The sequence below is a fragment of the Panthera onca genome, chromosome A2 (assembly GCF_046562875.1).
Source record: "Panthera onca isolate mPanOnc1 chromosome A2, mPanOnc1 haplotype 2, whole genome shotgun sequence".
In the NCBI taxonomy this organism is placed as follows: domain Eukaryota; kingdom Metazoa; phylum Chordata; class Mammalia; order Carnivora; family Felidae; genus Panthera; species Panthera onca.
Window position 1 is genome coordinate 75,821,600 of NC_138340.1, and position 20,192 is coordinate 75,841,791.

At 44.4% G+C, this 20,192-nt stretch overlaps 1 long non-coding RNA gene across 1 annotated transcript; it reads left to right on the forward strand.

Annotated features, from left to right (window-relative positions):
• Positions 1-7,407: 7,407 nt before the first annotated feature.
• On the forward strand, positions 7,408-16,100 carry LOC144615652 (uncharacterized). Its single transcript, XR_013554039.2, has 3 exons — positions 7,408-7,596; positions 14,292-14,439; positions 14,627-16,100. It is a non-coding gene; the product is annotated as an uncharacterized LOC144615652 (long non-coding RNA).
• Positions 16,101-20,192: the final 4,092 nt, after the last annotated feature.

The window sequence follows — 20,192 nt, forward strand, 5'->3', positions numbered from 1 at the left end:
GGAGAAGTGGAAAATTCAGGACACTTACAAAAGCCATCCAGTCCCCAAGAGGGATAAGAATAGACGATAAAGTGACCTAACTAGAAGAAACATCAGATTACATCCTTGGGCTCCTAGCACAGACCTTGCTGAGGACACAGATGCAGGAGACAAGTCCTGTAGAGACAGTGGCCAGGTCCCTGTGGGAGGCAGAAAGGCGTGTGTATGTGTTTGCAGGGGTGTGGGGTCATGGGAGGGTTTTTGTTCAGTGTTACTGGCGCATTTCCATACAGTGGATCCCAGCAGGCGCAGTAATACAGCCCAGCATCATCCTCACTAATTTTGTGTATCCTCAGGCTCGCTGGCAAATCCCTCTGTCGTTTTCTGGCTTCATATTTTTCCTCACTAACACCTTGTTCGTGGACCACATTTTCATTTGAGGAAATATACAGAATGCGTTTTAGAGGCTGGTCTGGCCTCTGTCGATACCAGTGTATATTTACGTTTTTCTTTAAGACACCTGTTTTTACTTGGCATTCTAAAAATGCTGTGTTTCCTTTTTTCTTGGTAATGGATGGTATGAATTGTGTTATGAAAATGCCTCCATTTGTATCTGAAAGAAAAACAAAAGCAACAATTAGCAAAATTTAGACATTCATTGAAATAATACACCTTTCTTCCCCATTAATGAAAAGCTTGGGGTCAGGGGGTCAACATTTTCTTCCGGAAGAATTCAAGGTCATGGTGAAATTTGTAGTTTACTTTGAATGACCTTGTGGGTGGCCTTCTGCCCACATGGGCCACTAGATTGTCGATGCTTAATATCACCTTTCTTCACTGAATGAAATGCCCTGTGGGTAGAGCCACTCACAGCTGCAAAGGGAGGCCACCAGGACCAGCTGGGACAGGAGCCACATTCTGCCAGCACTTGTCAGGAGAGGTGGTTGAATACAGGGCTGATCACAGCGCAGATCTGGTGGCTGTTGCCGTAAGAGGAAGTGGTGCTCTGAGCACACAGCTAAGAACCAGAGGAAGAGACCCACAGAATTTACCCCAAATCATCCTGCAAATAAGGCTACTAACCTGCTTTATCAGCAGATTTCTCTCATTACTGTGCATTTGTTATCCAATGATATTAATGTAAAGAAGCCATTTTCCTGGTAAAGGACTATTGTCCTTCACCAGTTCAAATCAGAGAGTGGGAGGTGGGGGGGTAATTCTTACAGTTCTTCTATGAGTTATGAATTATCTGCTTCCTCTCTCTGTCTCTATGTCTGTCATTCTCTCTCTCTCTCTTTCTCTCTCTCTCTCTCTGTCATTCTCTCTTTCTCTCTCATATCTTTCCATTGTCATTTGGGTAATATCTAGTGGCCCATAGTCTTTCCTCATTTATCTTAAATCCACAGATGAGCCTTTCAGGGCATTCTTCATATCTGTCACTGTGTTTTTTATTTCTTGCATTTCCTTTGATTCTTTCCATCTCTCTAATGAAATGATTTGCCTGATCTTGCATCTTGTTTACTTTTCCTATTAGATTAGATCCTTTAAAGCGTTCATCAAAATTATTTTAAGTTCCCTGATGGTTCCAACATCTCTGTCATGTCTCAGTCTGGTTCTGGTGACTGGTCTGGGTCCTCACACTGTGTTTCCTCTTGACTTGCTCTACGCCTCTGGGTGTCTGGCTGGAAGCTGGCCACGTTGTGTGGTAGAGTAGATACTGAGATAAATATGTTTTGTGCTTGAAAACGAACACGCCTTGGGGTGCCTGGGTGGCTCAGTCGGTTAAGCGTCCAACTTAGGCTCAGGTCATGATCTCACGGTTCGTGGGTTTGGGTCCTGCATCTGGCTCTGTGCTGACAGCTCAGAGCCTGGAGCCTGCTTCCGATTCTATGTTTCTGTCTCTCTTTCTCTGGCCCGCCCCTCCCCTCCCCTGCTCATGCTCTGTCTCTCTGTCTAAAAACTAAATAAACAAAAAATTAAAAAATAAAGTGGATGAAATGAATATTACATTGCAAAAATGTTGTGATCATTATATATATATATATATATATATATATATATATGTAATATGTATACATAATATACCTAATATAATATATATGTGATATCGGCAACATGTTTCCTGGCACTCAGTGATTTCTTCTTTGGATTTGAGCAACATAAACTTTCGGGTAATCTCCAGACAGTTACCTGACTTGGTCCAGATGTTGAACATAGTCTGAGTTTTCAGAGGTTGAGGAAGACGTCCTGGGAAGTGGAGGCCAGCTCTGAGCACAAGCCAAGAAGCTGGCCACGGTGCTCACGTAGGGAAGAATGTGGGTAGACACAGACCTGAGAAGAGGTTCCGTGTGGGTTGTCCGGGCACCTCTTGACCTATGTGTCCAGCTGACACAGTAGTAAATACCCACATTTCCTTTTCTTGCAGATTTATTCTCAAGGTCAAAATGGACCCAGGAACACTGTTTTTGGCGACAGAGCCTCATGGTTGATAAAAATCTGTCAGGCTATGCTTCAACCAGTATGAGTGGCTGAATATCATCTTAGGCAGTGTTTGGACTTTTTCTATATTTCTCAGAAAGATTAGCATTTCAGATCGCTCCAACTTAAACTGTCAAACACAAACTGGGCTCAACAAAGAGGAGTTCTGAACACCAGCTTTATAAAGATGCACCATTAAATCATGTCTTTGCTCTCCCACCAAAAGTTGAAACAAGTGAGGAGCCGGTCTGAGCTCAGACGAAGGAGAACGTCAGTACTTCCAACACTGACATCTTGCTGAGGAGGCAGGAAAACAAGAGTTTGATGACCAGATGGTTCAGTCAGGGGGGGAAGGGTGTGATCTGACCCAGGTGGGTCACATGGTCTCTACAGGCCATCCCGTGCTGGCTGCATACCAGATAGGACACCCCAGGGGTGCGCGGAAAATCAAGGGAGACAGCCTTGATTGTGTGCTGGTTTGGGGATGATGAGATTGCCTTATTTCCTTCACACACCCTGTGCCCCTCCCAGGGTTGCATACAGTACATAGGAAAAGACGCCTTTCATGTTCAGTATGAAACCTTTCACCTTCTGGTTTCAGGGCAGAGTGATGTGAAATTACTCTATGTAATTAAACAGATATTAACTCATGTATCCAGAGTCACAAAGCTTGTATCTGCGGGACCCTGGGAACTCAGTGAAAAACTCCTGTGGAAAAGGGAAAACACAATGATAACAACATAGGTCTCCCATGACTATACCACTGTAGGGCAAACACCATTTTCAGTGCGGTACATTTATTTATGGTTTTTCTTCCACAACATATACATATACAGACACACATAAAATTATATGATTATATGCAAAAAACTAATTATACACCTATATAAATTTAAATTATACATACACATACATATATATAATTTAAGTGGTCATTTACTTAGACTTTATACGATTTAGCTTTATTTATGAACTTATGATTATTTTTATAGCTGAAATTTATAAATAATCAAGTATACACTTGTACACATCTTACAGTGTATATGTTTCATAAGAAATTTATATAAAATCATTGTAAACCTTTTAAAAATCAGAAGAAGTACAAAAAATAAAAATAAATATTATCCACAACAGGCTTTACCACTCTTAAAACTCTTAAATTTACCTTGATTTTATTAATATATCCATTCACATATCTGTGAGCTGGTCACATATGCAGTTCTTTATTCTTTTATTTTTCTCAATATTTTCAAGTTAGTATTTTCTTTTTTTTAATATTTTTAAGGTTTATTTATTTTTTAGAGAGAGAGAGAGAAAGAGACAGAACACAAGTGGGGGGGAGGGGCAGAGAGAGAGACAAACATACACAGAATCCACAGCAGCTCCAGGCTCTGAGCTGTTAGCACAGAGCCTGACTCAGGGCTCGAACCCACCAACCATGAGATCATGACCTGAGCCGAAGTCAGATGCGTAACTGATTGAGCCACCCAGGCGCCCCTCAAGCTAGTATTTTCAGCCTTATTCCTTAAAGTCCCTATTTTTGGTAGACACCTAGTGTTTCATATTTTGGTGCAACATTAATTAACTTCACCGTTTTCCCACCATGGACACCCCTGGGAAGGTAATGAGAAGCTGATACAGCCTCAACCCTTTTGTATTACTCATAAGTGACCCTTACATTTAGATCCTGACTTCTCCGACTGTGAGTGAAGTACACAGGGATCCTGCAGGAACCTTGTGAAACGAGATTGGCATTCAGGAGGCCTGGCTGAGGTTTGATTTTCTGCATTTGTAACAAGCTCCTAGGTGAGTGGAGGCTGCTGGTCCACGAATCAAATGTTGGGCACCAAAAAGTTAGAATACACATCCAAATGATTTCATTTTCAAATAGGCAATAATGACCCATATAATCGCTGCAATGCCCCAATATATTGAGCATGAGGCATGCCCCAAGCGTCGTGAGAACTTTATAGGTATTATTGACGTTACTTCTCTCAGGACCTCCTTCAGGTTAATATGTTTCCATTTTAAAATAAGGAAAATGAGTCAGAGATATGTTATACAATTTATTCAGAATAAGTTCATAAATGGGGAGAGTGGCTATGTAATGAAGGGACATTGAAGAAACGCTAAGAAATAGGGAAACCTATAGTAACAATAAATGTCACTCTCAGTGTATCATTCTATGGAGGTGATTGACGAACTACTTCTGTGTAGGGCCACACGATAACATTTTAGGGTTTTGGGGTCTCTGTTGCAACCATTCAACTCTGGCATTTAGTGCAAAAGCCACTATAGACAATTTATGAACATATGGGCAAGGTGGTGGTTCAGTAAAACTTTATTACAAAACTAGGGGCTGCTGGGTATGAATATAGTTTGCTGACTTCCTGTTCCATGGCAACCATTATGGCTAATTGTAGTGTCTTAGTTTGTATTTTTTATGGAAGATACAGAGTAGTAATATTATTACACAGAAAATTAAAAATATATAGCAATTTTAAGTGTGTCATATGTATATATAGCTATATTCTATATTATTATATACACAATCTCATTATTAAATGTATAGATCAATAAAATATTGAGGATTATGCATACATAATAGATTTTTATTAAATTTTACAAAATCTTTAAATGTACCAAGAAGAATTAAAAGCACCTATCTTTCCAGAGACATCCACTCTTTAAACTTTGAAGAATTCCTTTGCGTTAGTTCTTTTTATGTATTTGAAAGCGTATTACATAAACCAGTTCTGTGTTTAACCTTTTCCTTGAATATGTGGTGAATATGTTCCAGGTTCTTATAGTTGATCCAAAAAACATGTTTTTAATGGCTCCATAATATTTTGTCACTTCAAAGTCTCATAGATGATGGCCCCTTTCCCTCCCGTCACCACTGTAGGGGTTCCTGGTCCTTTTGTGTTGAAAAGTCAGGGTGGCTCTCCCTCCTGAGATCAGTCTCCGTGGGGCCACTTCAGGTGAATTCTGCCCTGCTCTTCTCATTATTAAGTGATATAATCTGTGTAAAGCATTTGATACAGATACGATAAGAAGCTAAGTACTTCTTTTCATTCCCTTCTTTCTAGAAACGGTTCACATTCTCTGACTCTATATTCCCCTCAGGGATCTTCCTACCGTTGCTTCTGTAGATGTGTTAGGGGACAGGTGAGGCCCTTTGAGACCCAGGCCCTCCGGGTCCTCCAGCTGGGGACCCACCACTGTCAGGAATCATGCTGGACAGAAAGTGGGACACAAGATCCAGAGTTTGCCCCTGGGAAGGAAGACGTTCAGTTTCCGTGGCCTCTCTGCACGTGATAGAAGCACCTGATCCGTAGAATGAGAAACAGAATGAATGTGTTGTCATTATCTCAGGAAGGAGGGATAAAGTGCATGGCAATTATGTGGTCAGATGTTCACATTTACCAAAGGTACCAAAATTTTTGCCAAGTAAAGGTTTTTTTCTCATCTTTGACAGTGAACTCTAAAGAAGTGGGAGAGGAGTTGGAGTTTTTTTGTTTTTGTTTTTCTTGAGAGAGAGAGAGAGAGAGAGCTCAAGTGAGGGAGGGTCAGAGAGAGAGGGAGAGAGAGAATCCTAAGCAGGCTCATGTCCAGGGTGGAGCTTAACTCGGGGTTCCATCTCACGACCTTTGATCATGACCTGAGCTGAAATCAAGAGTCTGATGCTCAACCGACTGAGCCAACCGGGGCGCCCCAAGAGAGGGAGTTTTATAGCTTCACACATAACACAGTGTGTTTCCTTATTTTTGAAAACTCATAGCCATCCAGTTACTAATCACAGATTTCAATTCTCAATAATTATTTTGTGTTTTATTGATGTGTGAAGGACATGCCTTTCTCTTCTTTATAGATGTAGAGACTGTGTATTATCTTTCTTGTTACCAATCTGATTCTTATTCAGGATCTTTCTTTCTCTTTGTAGAACCCTGGAGAACTAAGTCTTGGAGGCATATCTGCCATGTTGGAAGCATGTGAAGTGCTCAGGGGCTGTTTAAAAGTACATCTCTGTTTTCGTCCCCGTATCGATCCCTGGATGTGGAGTGAGGCACTGTCTATCTCTCCAGGATACAGAATTTATACTTTGGTGTCTCATATTCCCCAAAGAGCTGGTTGCTTACTTCAGGGTTTCACGGTCACTAGATTCCTTCAGGATGGCCTCAGTTATTATGTCTGACAGATCATTCTACCTGTGAAGAACTGTAATGCCCGTGAATTAAATCAGAAAGTAAAAATGACAGGAAATATTTATGTCCTTTCCTCTCTTCATTCTGAGCCACCCGGGTGCTAGAAACCTCTGTCTCCACAGTGAATTAACAGACACATGGATTTTTCCCTGATCCATCCACCCTATGTTTTCAGAGTTCCCAGACAGCTGAATCCAGCGGGAACCAGTGTCAAACTGCTTTCACGCGGACCGTCATCGCTGGTATCACGTGGGCTCGCTGTGTGAGCAGAATCTATAATGTCTTCCTGCAAAGGTCAGGCACTACTGCAGAGGGAGAGGCTCCGGCTGGGCACCGGGCCGTGCGGCCTCTGTGGTTGCCCATGTGGAGAAGGATGTGGGTGGACCCAGACCCGAGCACGGTTCTTGTGCAGCTTCTCCTGGCAACTCTGGTGCTGTGGCTCCAGTCCCAGAAGGCACAGAAGTATACAGCCTCATCTTCTTGCTCTAAGAAATTTATTTTCAAGGTTGCAGTGGAAGCGTGAGCGTTTTTACTTGCCTCAAGTTTGTCACTCTTCCCTCCTAAAGAAACTCGAACGGGGTGTGTTGAGACGAGTGTTAGATGTTCTATCTCCTGATCTGGCTTCTGCTGGTACCAGTGTATGGCTCTATTGATGACCTCAGTGGACATCTTGCACGATATGTGTGCACTCTTCCCCCTTGCTCTGGAAATTGATATTTCAGGTTGTTCCAGTTTCCCCTGCCCAAGGCCAACTGCAAGCCAAGAAGAGAAATCCCCATGAGCAAATGATATGGAAAAGGGCAACAATAAAGAATTTCTCAAGTTCTCCTGTAGACTGAAGTGACTGGGGGACACTCACAGGCCCAGAGAGATGAGAAGGTGATGGCCACAAGCAGTGACATCCTGCGGGCCAGGCTGGCTCCCCAGGGACAAGGTGAGAAGTGAGGTCCCCGTGAGCAGGACTGGGCAGGACAGTGATAGGAGGGCGGAGCTGGTTCAGGATTTAGAAGAAGTGGTGGCTTAGAGAGTTTCCTGACCAACCACAGGTATGAGCAGTTCTGCGGCTTCCTGAGTCCCGTGAGTGCTGGGCAGATGGGGTAAGAGGGCCCCCAATCTGGAAAGAGATCCTGGTACCAATGTGTCTGTCTGGGGTGGGGCAGGATGGTTCTCACACCCCCTCAGCCATTCCCCCTGGGATCCCAAACCCCAGAGACATTGCCCAGAGACATGGGGCCATGCCTGCTGGGTTCAGCCCCCGTGTGTATCTACCTCTGATTTGCTGTTGACTCGCGACTCGGATGGGAAACCTGACCTTTACTCTTCTGTAACAACCACAACAACACAACAATCAGAGACTGAAATATGTCATCGATGATTTGAATACGCCATGTGAACAAGCACCAGAGTATCTTTGGGTCTTGTAAGTTAATTGTGATGTCACCAGGCAGATGAGGACTCAGAGAAATCAAATTTCATTTACAATCTGGGTGCCTCCAGGAAGGGAGTAAGCTGCAATTGCTGGGGGTCGTGAGTCAGAGCAGTCTCTCGAACCAGCTTCTACTTGCCCTGGGCCTTGCCACTGTCTCATGAGCATGATGTCACATGTGGGATCATTTTCAAAGCAATGTTGTGTTTCAAACGTAATGGTAAGTGCTAAAATTAATGTACATCCAATGTCCATTGTGGACTTGCTTTTGTTAGGCATATTTCTGACAGCTTTCTTGTATAATTTATGTAATCCTCTCCCCTGTCCCAGGAGATGGCTGTTGTGATTAATCTCCATGTCACAGATGAGGAAATTAGCAGGTAGGGTCCTGTGGCAGACTGTCCTGAAAGGGAAATCTTCCAGATGTGTGCCTGCTGTATTCCTTTACACGTGACTTCTTTTTTTTTGTTTATTAATTTATTTTTGAGAGAGAGAGATAGAGAGACTGCACAGGGTAGGAGCAGAGAGAGAGGGAGACAGAATCCCAAACAGGCTCCCCACTGTCAGCGTAGAGCCCAACCAGGGCTCCAACTAACGAACCATGAGATTGTGACCCAAGCCAAATCAAGAGTTTCTGCTTAACCGACTGAGCCACCCGGGCGCCCCAGCCATGGTTTCATGAGTGACACTCATACTGTCCTGCCCAGGCTCGGCTGGGTGTGGCGGCAGGTCTGGGACAACCCATGATCGCCCACAAATGCCAGAGTATGTTCTTGTGAAGTTAACAAACACTAAGGGAATTCAAAGTGGCCCAATGTCGCAATTGAAACAGCATGGACTATGCATTTGGAAACACTTCTGTTCCTCTCTAAGCAACAATTCTTTCTTCCATGAATTAGGTTCATTTGCAGGATTTTTATGACGATCACATGAGCTCCTGGATGCACACAACATCTGGCTCATTATGTGGCAGCCAGCGGAGTGAATGGATATGAATTCCATGCAGTTCTTTGCCAGCCTGAGCTTTTGACACTTCTGAAAATCTCTGGGGAATGAAACACTGCACCTTGCTTCTCTCTGAGATAATCAGACCATTTCAACATACCGAGTCTCCAAATAGGAATCCAGCCCAATAGGAAGTTAAGTGAAACCAGACATCTGGGGTACAGTTGGTAGCATCTGTGGGGGTACAATCGACAACCATCAGGCTGTCTTTTCTCTTTCCTCTGAGACTGAGGCATTGACCCGAGGAAGGTCACAGGACATAGTGCAGGCTGAGGCTGAGGCCTAGTCAGGGCTGAGGTCTGGGCTTGGGGCCAGAGTTGTTGGGAGGGATGCGGTCACAGTCATGATTAGGGGTGTGTGTGATTATTAACTTGGTGTAATGGTAATGTAGGTTTCTGGGGGCCTTTCTACTAGGTCATCGTGTCCTCTTCTACTTCTGCACGTCTTATATTAAGGACCAAAGCAGAACGGACAGAATTTTATGCACCTCGTGGTTGTGGTTCTTTGTTTGTAATTGGTCTTGAACAAGGGTTTTCGATCCATAAATCCTGATTTGGTGTTGTCGGTACCTGTGTGCATGAAAAGTGAAATCTGGATACCCTGTAGTGAAAATATCATTTCCATTATTGAAACAAATATTTCTGTTGCTTCCATTATGTATATCCACTTGCAAATCTAAACAAAAGAACAGCATTTCAAGAAAAGCCAAGGTTATCAAGAAATAAAACATGAAATTTAAAAATTTAAAAGTATCACTCAACCAATCTGAAAAGTAGGGAAACAAATTCACATTCGCAGGTGAATACTGCCTGCTCAGGCTGTCTGCCCACAAAGAAGGCTAAGGAGGAGCCAGGGACGCCGGAACAGGAAGAGGAGAGGGAGCCTCCAGGAGTGTGAGCACAGGAGAGGGGTGACTCGGAGCCCGATGCCAGATTGGACATTTCTGACATTGCTCTAAATGGCTAGCAATATATGGGAATTTTATCCATATGTATATGATGCCAAAATAAGCAATCCATTTACGAAGGTGGAAGTTTCCCCTAGGATGATTATTAGCAAGATTATTATTTCATCAAGAGGATTTTGCTGATTTCAGTAGGAAAGTTGGCCCCAGTTACCAAGTCTGCGATGACCTGAAATCCCCTTTTGACTTTTTAGGTGACAGTCATCACTGGTCCCTCTGCCCATCTGCCCCTAGGGACTCAGGTCAAACGCTTCTATGACCCTTTATACAGATCTCGGCTCTGAATCTCTGGTGGCCCCAGGGCCTGGGGAGTCCTTTTGTTTGTGTGAAGGTGGGAGGGCTGTCTCTTCATGTCCTCATTGGAAGAAGCCAGGATACTCCCAACTGTATCTTTAGAGAAAGACTCCATAGAATCAATGTCCCCAAGGATTTAGGCTCCTCTTATAGCTGGGCTGGATGTAGTGCAAGAGCCAAAGGTTGGAATTATGAATTCTGTCCACCTCCCAATAAGTGTTTGGGAAAGGTAGCTAGGCCAGGATTTCTCGGCCTGAAAATTGCTACCATTGGGGGCTCAGTATTTGTTTGACATGGGGGTGGGATGTCCTGGGCACAGTAGAATGTTTAACATCATTCCTGGCCTCTACTCATGAGATGCCTATAGCACCCCCAACCTGTTGTGACAACCAGAAACGTCTTCAGACATTGCCAATATCCTCTGGAAGGGAGATTGCCTCCGGTTGAGAATCAAGGTTTAGGCCCCTCTTGTAGGATACAGGCACACCTTATTTCTATGGTTTTGAGTGTGGGCCTCAGCCAGCAAAGACTGGGACAAAATCATACTCCCATTAACATCCAGCCCACAAAAGTTCCATTCGCTCAACGAACAACACCATTAATGTGCTTTCCTTGGGGATTTCGCTCCCTCATCTGGGTGAGTGTAACAGGAAACGACTCTATCACTTTGTTAACATACAGGTCCTGCCTTGCTCAACTGGCTGTTACCTGTTACTTTCATATATCCTGTGCTAAGTTTCACTTTTGCTACGTCGGCCATGTGTTTTAGTCATTGTTCAATTTCCCTACTGCATCTAGCATGGTGCCTTCCCTTTAGTGAGAGCTCCTTAAATATTCATTATCATTAAATGATCATTCATATTCTACAGTTAATTGACACAAATGACAGTTGTTAAAATAAAAGGCTAAGTCTTTAGTACAGTATTTACAATTTCCAAGATGCTTACATCCTTCAGCTCGTTTTCTCTAAATGATGTTATCTTGAGGCAAGAAGTGATTCCCAGAGCGATGAGGATGTAATGTAAGGCTTCTTGGATCGTACATGGTGGAACCGAAAATCACACTTCTTTCTCTAATGCCAAGTGCGCAGTGTAGAAGAGAGCCCAAAGACATCCCCACTGCTTCTAAATCCCATTCTGCATGTTATCAGCATGACTTATTGGGGGTCTAACAGTGTCCTTAACTACGTAAATGCAATAAAGAGTTCAGGACCTGACATCTACTTGTCCCTCATTTCATGCCAGGCCCTCCCTGGCAGCCATAGAGGAAGTGAGCATATCTTGGCCATTTGAGTCAAGGCTGCTGTTTTGTTTTCAAACATCTGAGCTCCAAGAGGCTCCTGGGAGGAACACTCACCATAGTGGACTCCTGTTGTGTCTTATCTGCACCCTCTTTAATCAGGGCCACAAATAATAATGACAAGTGATATAGTTTTGTTGAACTCTTACTATGTGACAGGCATGGGTCTAAATTCTTTGCATATATAAACTCAGTATACCTCCCAGCAACCCTTTGAGGTAGGAACACTTATACCTCTTTAAATGCCTTGGGGGACTGGATCTCAGAATGTTGAGCTGGGTGGTAGCTGTATGTTCTGTGTGGGCACCTATACATACTAGAGAACAGGGTCATCAAAGGTAGAGAGGGGCACACTCCATCATGAATGTCTGAACTCTACAGATTAAAGTTATTAACGCTCTGTATAGAGGTCTCCAAACATTCTTGAATTTTTACCATGGTGCCTCCCTCCTTCACGAACCTCTTCTCTCCAAATTTGGGCACAATGACCTACTATTCACCATAGGGTCTAATGCTCATGTTCTCATCACCAGTGTTATCCCGTTTCTGAGCAACAATCAGGCTGTTACCAGTGGGGCTGGGAGTGTGTCCAAGAGCATTTCAAATACAGCAAACAAAGTGGTCAAAGCAACTTCAGTCACCGTGATTGACCTGGAGGTCCTTTACTCTCTTGTCCATGCACCCATGAGGAATATGTCCGCACTCTCCAGTGGGCTGAGAGTGGGGGAGTGGAGCACCAAGGGCAGAAATCAAGGAGCACATCCTTGTGTTCCATCTTGATGCTTCTTTGCTCAATAAAGAGTTCTTGTTATGCCTATCTTTCCTCGTAGAAAAATTCTGGGGACCCAGACGTCAGAAAAAAATTGACTGCATGATAAAATTCTCTGCAAAAAATTCTCTGCTGATTGTCTCTAAATATACACCACAGAGATCAATTTAAATAGCTCTGTGTGGCTCCCAGGGCTGGAATATACCTTATATTTACAGAAAAAAAGAACATAATCATAAAAAGGATGGTTAAATAAATTCTCTATTTCTGTCCAACATGCCTGCTTCAAATGTTTTCTTTGTTTCGCTTTGCTTTGCTCACCAGTCTGGATCAAGAGCTCAGATTTTGTAATCAGACAGATCTGGCCTCAGAGTCCCACTTGCTCCTTATTATCAAGGCACTTAATTTATCGAGGCATCAAATTTCTAAAATATCTATGAAATTGAGACGATGATAATAATTAATAGTTATCTCACAATATTGTTATTAGAATTACATAACAAAAAGTATGTGAAGTATTTAACACAGTGCCTAGTACATAAGGAATATTCAGTTAACACTAGCTATTTGTATATTCTTATCAGAATATTACATTATATTTATTAATTTTTATATGGAACCGAGCGCCTTGAGAGAATGAGTACACATTCAACTCTGTACACATAAACTAGTTAATTCTTCGTTTTGGTTTGGCTGAGCAAAGAAAAGAAGCAGAGTCAAAGAAATCTGGTGACTCACAGATGTGCGATACAAATAAAGCATAAGATAGCCATACAAATGCTAATTCCACCACGTCCAAAATGTAACTGCAGATTTTTGCTAATTACTCTGTAACTTCCACTTAGAAGTTAAAAAAATAAAGGCAACCGAACCACAGTACATAGGAATGACCAGCTTGTGATTGAAAAGTTAACTGTTGACTCATAGATGGTAGGCAAGTAGATAAAGGAAGGACAGGAGAACGGATCAATTATGAAGCAAGAGAGGCTATATTTTAGTCGACATTATGAAAGTAGCAGGCGTTTCTCTAGCCCCAGATATTTAATAAGAGCTGGTGTTGTTTCACTACCCTACTTGCGTATTATATTAAAGAACATCAGGAACACAGAATTGGATTCCTCATAACATTGGTGAATAAAGCCCTATAATCATTTGTCTACACATGGACTTCTTTTAGGTTACTCATTTTATTCTACTTACATGATGATGACTTACTCAATATGTCAACAAATACCACAGAATCCATTATGTAACCGAAGAACAAAAGCATTACAAATAATCTGCATGCTACTTTCTTAGTTCATCAACCAGAAGAGCACAGAATTTAATGATAATCTCGCAAACTTGTCCAGTTTCCTGTTTTGTTACTGCAGGAACAGGGCACATCCTGTTCTGTTAGATACAGGTCCTTGGTGGCTTTGTGGGAACTGAAATGAAACAAACTAGATAAAATGGTCCCCCTGCTCCCGTTTTAGTTATTTAGTGGGAAACATAACCCACTTATTTGACCATCTGCTTTATTTCTTCCTTTTGCTCCTCCAGATGAATGGTCTACCTCTCTTTACCTTGTCCTGGGCATTACGAGGCAGACCCTAATGGACTACATGGATGGTTTTCGTTATTCTCTGGTTGCTGCTTGGAAGCAGTCAATGGAAGCATCAGGAGGAGGCTGGAAAGTGGGAGCAGAGTGAGCTCAGTGCTTCCTCCCTGACAGGTGGCCTTGGGTTGGCTGCATCCTCCCCTGGAGCCAACATACAGGGCCCTCTACCCCAGGACAGAAGTTATGCTCAGGACCCAAGAGGTGTAGGTGGGAGTGGCCATTCCCTTTTATTCCGATTAACCCACTGGAGGAATTTGTTTCTTTTCTTTCAGTGCCTGGATCCACAGGATTGGAAATCTTGTGCCCAGAAAGAAATGCTTTTGTCAGGTAACATGGTGATGGTTCTTTGGACTTCAGTTTCTATTGGCCAACATTGGATAGAAATCGGAGCAAAGATGTCCATTAGTGGAATCCACAGGGGTTAGTCTCAGGGGTCCCAGAGCAGGATGGGGAGCATCAATCCTGGGGATGAAACAGAAGATTTTGGAGAATCCACCTTTATGGCCCTCAGCATCCACACTTGTCCTTTGACCAGGAGAGAAATGGGTTCCCCCAAAGAAGGGGACACACAGAGTCCTAATTGAAAGTCTATCTTCTCTGTCACCAGGTGAAGATACATGAGGTTGACTTCCAGCAACCTTCCATGAAAGCTAGAAGACTACGTTTTCACACAATAAAAGTACCAATCGACTTGATGGAAACTATGGTTGTGTGCGATTCTGCTGGAGACCATCTCATTCCTGCATCTGCATGTGGGAAAAAGATACATAGAGAAAACAAGGAAGTTACCGCACAGTGTTACTAAGAAGACTGAGTATTTGTGCCACTCTCCGTAGTACTTGGTACTGTCCTACTCAGGGGAAAAGACACACTCAGCCCAAGCACCTACTCTGAGCTCTCCAAGCATGACCCTTGTCTCTGACTTGGAGTCCATGGGAATCAGGAAAGAAAATAAGATTTTTTAGTGAAAGAAGCAAAGGTTGTTTGAGAAGAGGGGAGAAACGTGATCAAGACAGAGCCAGTTACAGGTCTTTCTAACCATCACATTTCACCTGCTGTGTCTAAGTGCTCAGTAATATGCAGAGATTTTAATATTAAAACTACCTGCGGGTTCCCTGGGCTGTTGAGTCTGTTAAGCCGTGAACTCTTGGTTTCGGTTCAGGTCATGGTCTCACAGCTATGGGATCGAGCCCCACTGCTGGCTCTACGCTGAGGGCGGAGCCTGCTTGGATTCTCTCTCTCTCTTTCTCTCGATCTTCCCTCCCTTGCTTATGCATGCACTCTTTCTCCTTCAAAGTAAATAAATAAACTTTGGAAAACAAGCAAGCAAGAAAACAAAAACAAAAACAAAAAACACCTAAGTGAATGTCTCTCTCTCTTTTTGTTTAATTGATGTCTGTGCTAGGCCTTGACCGGGGACTCCCACAGGGGGTACAGCTGGCTCCTTCGCTGCTGCTGCTTGAGCCTCAGGTTTTCCTTGTACTTGTTCAGCAGGCGGAGCATGGCACGTGTCTTCTTGGGCCGCAGATCTAAGGGCTTGTACTTCTTAGCCTGGAGAATCTCCTGAGGTTCTCTGGTTGATGAGGGTGAGAACAGGGCATGATCTCACAGCTCGTGGGTTCGAGCCCCACATCGGGCTCTGTGCTGACAGCTCAGAGCCTGGAGCCTGCTTCAGATTCTGTGTCTCCCTCTCTCTTTCTCTGCCCTTCCCTCGCTCACACTGTCTCTCTCGCTCTCAAAAAATAAATAAACATTAAAAAAAAAAAAAAAAAAAGGAAGAAAAGAAAAGAAAAAACTATCCTGAGCTCAATGTGGAGAGGTGACCTCTCCAAAGCTGGTCCTTTCCTCTGCTCCAGGCTGTGTCCCCGAGCCCATTCTCGTGGCTGAACATAAAAAGCACCCAACACAAAACAGTCAACCTGAATATCCAGGTGCACCTGGCAATCTTCACAATTTTGATTTTTCTAGATGATTCTGAGGTAACAGACATCACTTTTCCCACAGTACTAGGGTGTGGGTGCAGTTGGTAATGGATAATATAACTATGAAAATTGTGATATTTAAGATGTCTTTAGACTTAATCAACCCTGATATGATAATATAACGTTGGTCGGACTATTCAAAGTCTTTGTGTCTCACCCACCTCAGGAATGAAACAAATGAGCTGAGCCCAAATTCTCGGGACATTTTGAGCTCCATCTGTGCAAAATCCCCTACCCTGGAGATAACGTGGGCCCCTCAGTAATACTCAAAATATCAATCTCCCTTCAACAGACTTTGATGGAGCCTCCACCATACCCGGTCTTGTACATTCTAATAAGATACTTTCAGTGTTTTTATGAATCGGTCATTTAAACAACCATTTCATTGGCAAATATTTACTTAGGAAAGGAGGTCTGGGTGGCCTCTGGCTGGTTTGCCTTTGGTGTGTGTGGCCAAAGTGTTCTTGGTGAAGCTCACCTTAGCCAAAAGGAGAAGAGTAGGAGGTAAATGACTCGAAAGATGTGTTTGCACCCAAAGGATTGTTTGCTCCATACATAAGGCCACTGTCCTTCCCAGGTATGTGTAACCAAGGCACTAAGGAACCATGTGGAAATCTGAGATTTTAATTGATTTGGGATGACATCTCGTGAGTGCCTTCATATTTCGCTAATTTCTCTCTCCCTAAACTGTAATACTCAGATCTCGGAGTCACTCCTCTGCGGAGTCGGACAATGAGAGGGTGCCACAAGAGGAAAGGGTTTGGTTGTATTAGAAAATGGGGAAGACGAATGAAGGAACATCCCCTGAAAAGAGCAAAGATAAACTTCTGCACCAGCTATTCCCACCCCTTCCTGCATATGCTGGAGGTGTTGGCCTTGACCCAGGCCTTCAGTACAAGGTCAGGGTCTTAGTTGGGCTCTTTGAAAAGGAGGTGTGTCTAAATTATAAATCTCCCACCAAAAACACAGAAGGGAGGCAGAGGAGTTAGTGAGCCTGAGGAACCAATTTCCTCGAGATCATTTAGACTTTCTCTTCATTAATCATGTTAGCAATGCCATTAAGCTGTATATAGACTTTGAAATTTCAATTGTAAATGGGTTTAATTCCACTCAGACTTCCTCAAACAGCTTTTTTTTCCTCCCTCCCCCACCCACATATAGTAGTGGGAGTTTTCCTTTTGGGGCTGGAGGATCAGTAACACGTTTTCTTTGCTTTGCTTTGCTTTGCTTTCTTTCTGTTTTGGTCTTTTCAATCAGTTGACTAACTTTATAAGAAGGTAAAAAACATAGTAATATTTTATTTGTATAATTTTGCTCTATACGGAAGTCAGTCACATAATCTTAAAGTTGAACCACCCCATTTTACAGATGAAAGAATAGAGGTCTAGGGAAGCTGGTCCCCAAATCCCATATGGAGTCACTTTCAAGGAGAAGAGGAAGGCGGAGGGCCCGGGGTCTCGTCCAGGGCTGATGCGTGCATCTGCCCTGAGGATCATTTCCCCCACAGGAGAGTGAGCGCCAGGCATGGGTGAGGGTGCTGCGAAGTCAGCCACACTGTTTCCTGGGCTTCTGATCAAGGAGTCTCCGCACAGGAACCAGCAGTGGGCGGGGCGGCAACTTAGAAACTGGAGTCAGGAGTTTAATTCCAGTCTCAGCTTTCAAACATTTTGTGGCCCATCTCCAGAGAGTCCTTCACCCTTGATACTATTTGCACCATATTTTATTTGCACATTCTTTAGGGCAGATAGTCAGTCAGATTTTTAAATTGCCAGTGTATAAGAGTGCTTTTAATAGAAATAAATGTGGGTCCCAGTGGAAGCCAAAACTACAAATTTTATAGCTGCTACATTTTTAAAAAAGGAAAAAGAATGAGTAAAATTCACTTTAGGACTATTTTTATTTAGTAATCCCAAATATCCAAAGTCATTTCTCACATGCAATGAATATAGAGATTATTAAAGAGATATTTAATCTTCTTTCTATAGTCTCCAGAATATGACTTGTATACTACACAAGCAGCCCATCATGGCGAGGACTAGTGCACTGGCTACATTTCAAGTGCTCAGTAGCCACATGGGGCTGGTGCCTGGTGCTCGTGGCTGCTGCCTTGAGCAGCTCAGATCCTGCCCCAGATGCTTCAGAAGCTCCGCCCCGGATGATCCTTGAAAAGTGCGTCCAGACAGGACAGCTCCTGGGTCTGCACCAGCCTGCCAGCCAGGGGCTCCTTAGCCTCCTGGGTTATGTGCAGTGGACCCACAGAGGGGGCACTGGGGAGAGCCAGGGGTGCTGAGGGCTGACTCAGGGCACCCCAGGAACCCAGAGGTGGTGGAAGGTATCAGGCCTGGAGGGCCCAGATTCAGAGACCTTTATGTGCAGCCAGGGGTGGGAAGGTGGGAGCCAGGCCAGCGCGAGGGGCGTGCGGTTCCCAGACAGCACAGTAATACATGCCCTCGTCATGCTTCTGCATCTTCAGCACCCAAAGGGTACAGGTGTTGCCATCCTTGGCCTCTGTGGCCGTGACATTGTCTGCTTTCTCGACAGATTCCCACTGCACATCCTAATAGAACATGGCCAGTTAGTGAAGCCTTTGGGGGACCTTTCCCTCCTGGTAGCGGTACCTGTGGGTGTAGCTGACCTTGGTTCCAGCCGGGCATGGAAGGGTGGCGAGCTGCCCTCACGAGCCACGACCACAGCCGGCTGCTCCAGCCTGACCTCCTCTGTGCAACCTGCAAAGGGGACCTCCATGAGGCAGGGGAGGCCTAGAGCCTCAGTCACCCTGTGCACCCTGCACCAGGGAGGGAGTCCGGACTTACAAGGAAACAGGAAGGTGCACAGGAGAACAAGGGGACCCAGCATGATTCTACCTCCTGCCAGGTGGACAAAAGCCCAGGGTGACCTCGCAGCAGCACCTGCTAGGAGGTGACTGCAGAAAGCTGGTCAGGTTCCTAGCCTCCAGGTTGCCCTGGCAGGTAGTGATGAGAGAGAGGGGGGAGGGACTGAAGGGGCCAGAGGGCAGGGACAGGTCTGACCACATGAGGGAGGGGAGAGGGACCACCAATGGTCAGGTGCTGAGAAACACTGAAGAAAGTTGGTGCAGTAAAAGCACCAGCAACAATAATAATCTTGGACTACACTTGAGCACTAATTGGTTTCTGTTCATTGTTTGATTAAATCCTGAAAATAACCCTGTGGGATGACTATTGCTAACCTGGCTGGTATTTTACACAACTCTTCCAAAGCTGCATGCCTAAGGGGAAATAAGTGGGATGACAGCCTGGTCTGGCCGGAGACAAATCTCAAGCCTCAAATGGCCACTAACAGAGCAATGAGGGCGTGGCCTTCCTGGGGGGTGGGGACTAGCAGAGCAGCAATCCCCGCCTAAAAGGCATGCCACCCACCCCCCCCCCCATCCAAGCTGGCACTGGAGCATTGTCCCCAGAAGAGGCATCAGGAGATTAAATGCCCTCACATAACACGATAGCTGTGCAGTCGTGGGCGAGCTGTTTCTCCTCCTTTTCCTCATCTGTCAAAAGGGACCTCGTTCGTTTGCAGGCAGAGTGAACAGGAAATGTGAGCAAAGCGTGTAGCCTGTCCCAGGTGCATAGACAAGGCTCAGGAAATGTTGGGGAAGGGCATTTCACCTCAACACTGGCCTGGGTGCCGTCGATGATTTCTGGGATCCTCATAGTACAAAATTGTAGGGAATATTACTGTTTTTGGAAAATCAGGGGCATGTGTGAATGTGTGAGTGTGAGTGTGCATGTGTGTGTCCAAAGGCAGAAGCCTGCATTGACCCAGGTGCGGTGGAGACCAGGGGGCGGAACCAGGTCCTGCAGTCCCAGGGTCAGATCCTCAGGAATGGTCAAGTCAGGGCGTTGTGAAGGGGCAGCTGAGGAACGCATCTGAAATGAAATTTTGAGAGATAAAGGGAGCATTGACTTCCGACTGAAATGCAGGTTCCTTTTCAGTTATGCCAAGTGTATCAGGGCCTCCTGGGTATAGTTAACGGTCATCACATATGATAATTACAGCCTGACCGCCTAGAGGGAGAGGGCAGCTCCAGTCCAAGCCCCGCCACTTGGAAGATGTGCATCCTTGGGAAAGTCACTGTAAATGAAAATAATAATACTCTGGAGACAACATCCACCCTGGGCCAGTGATTGGGCCATACTGGTTGCTTTGTAAATAAAT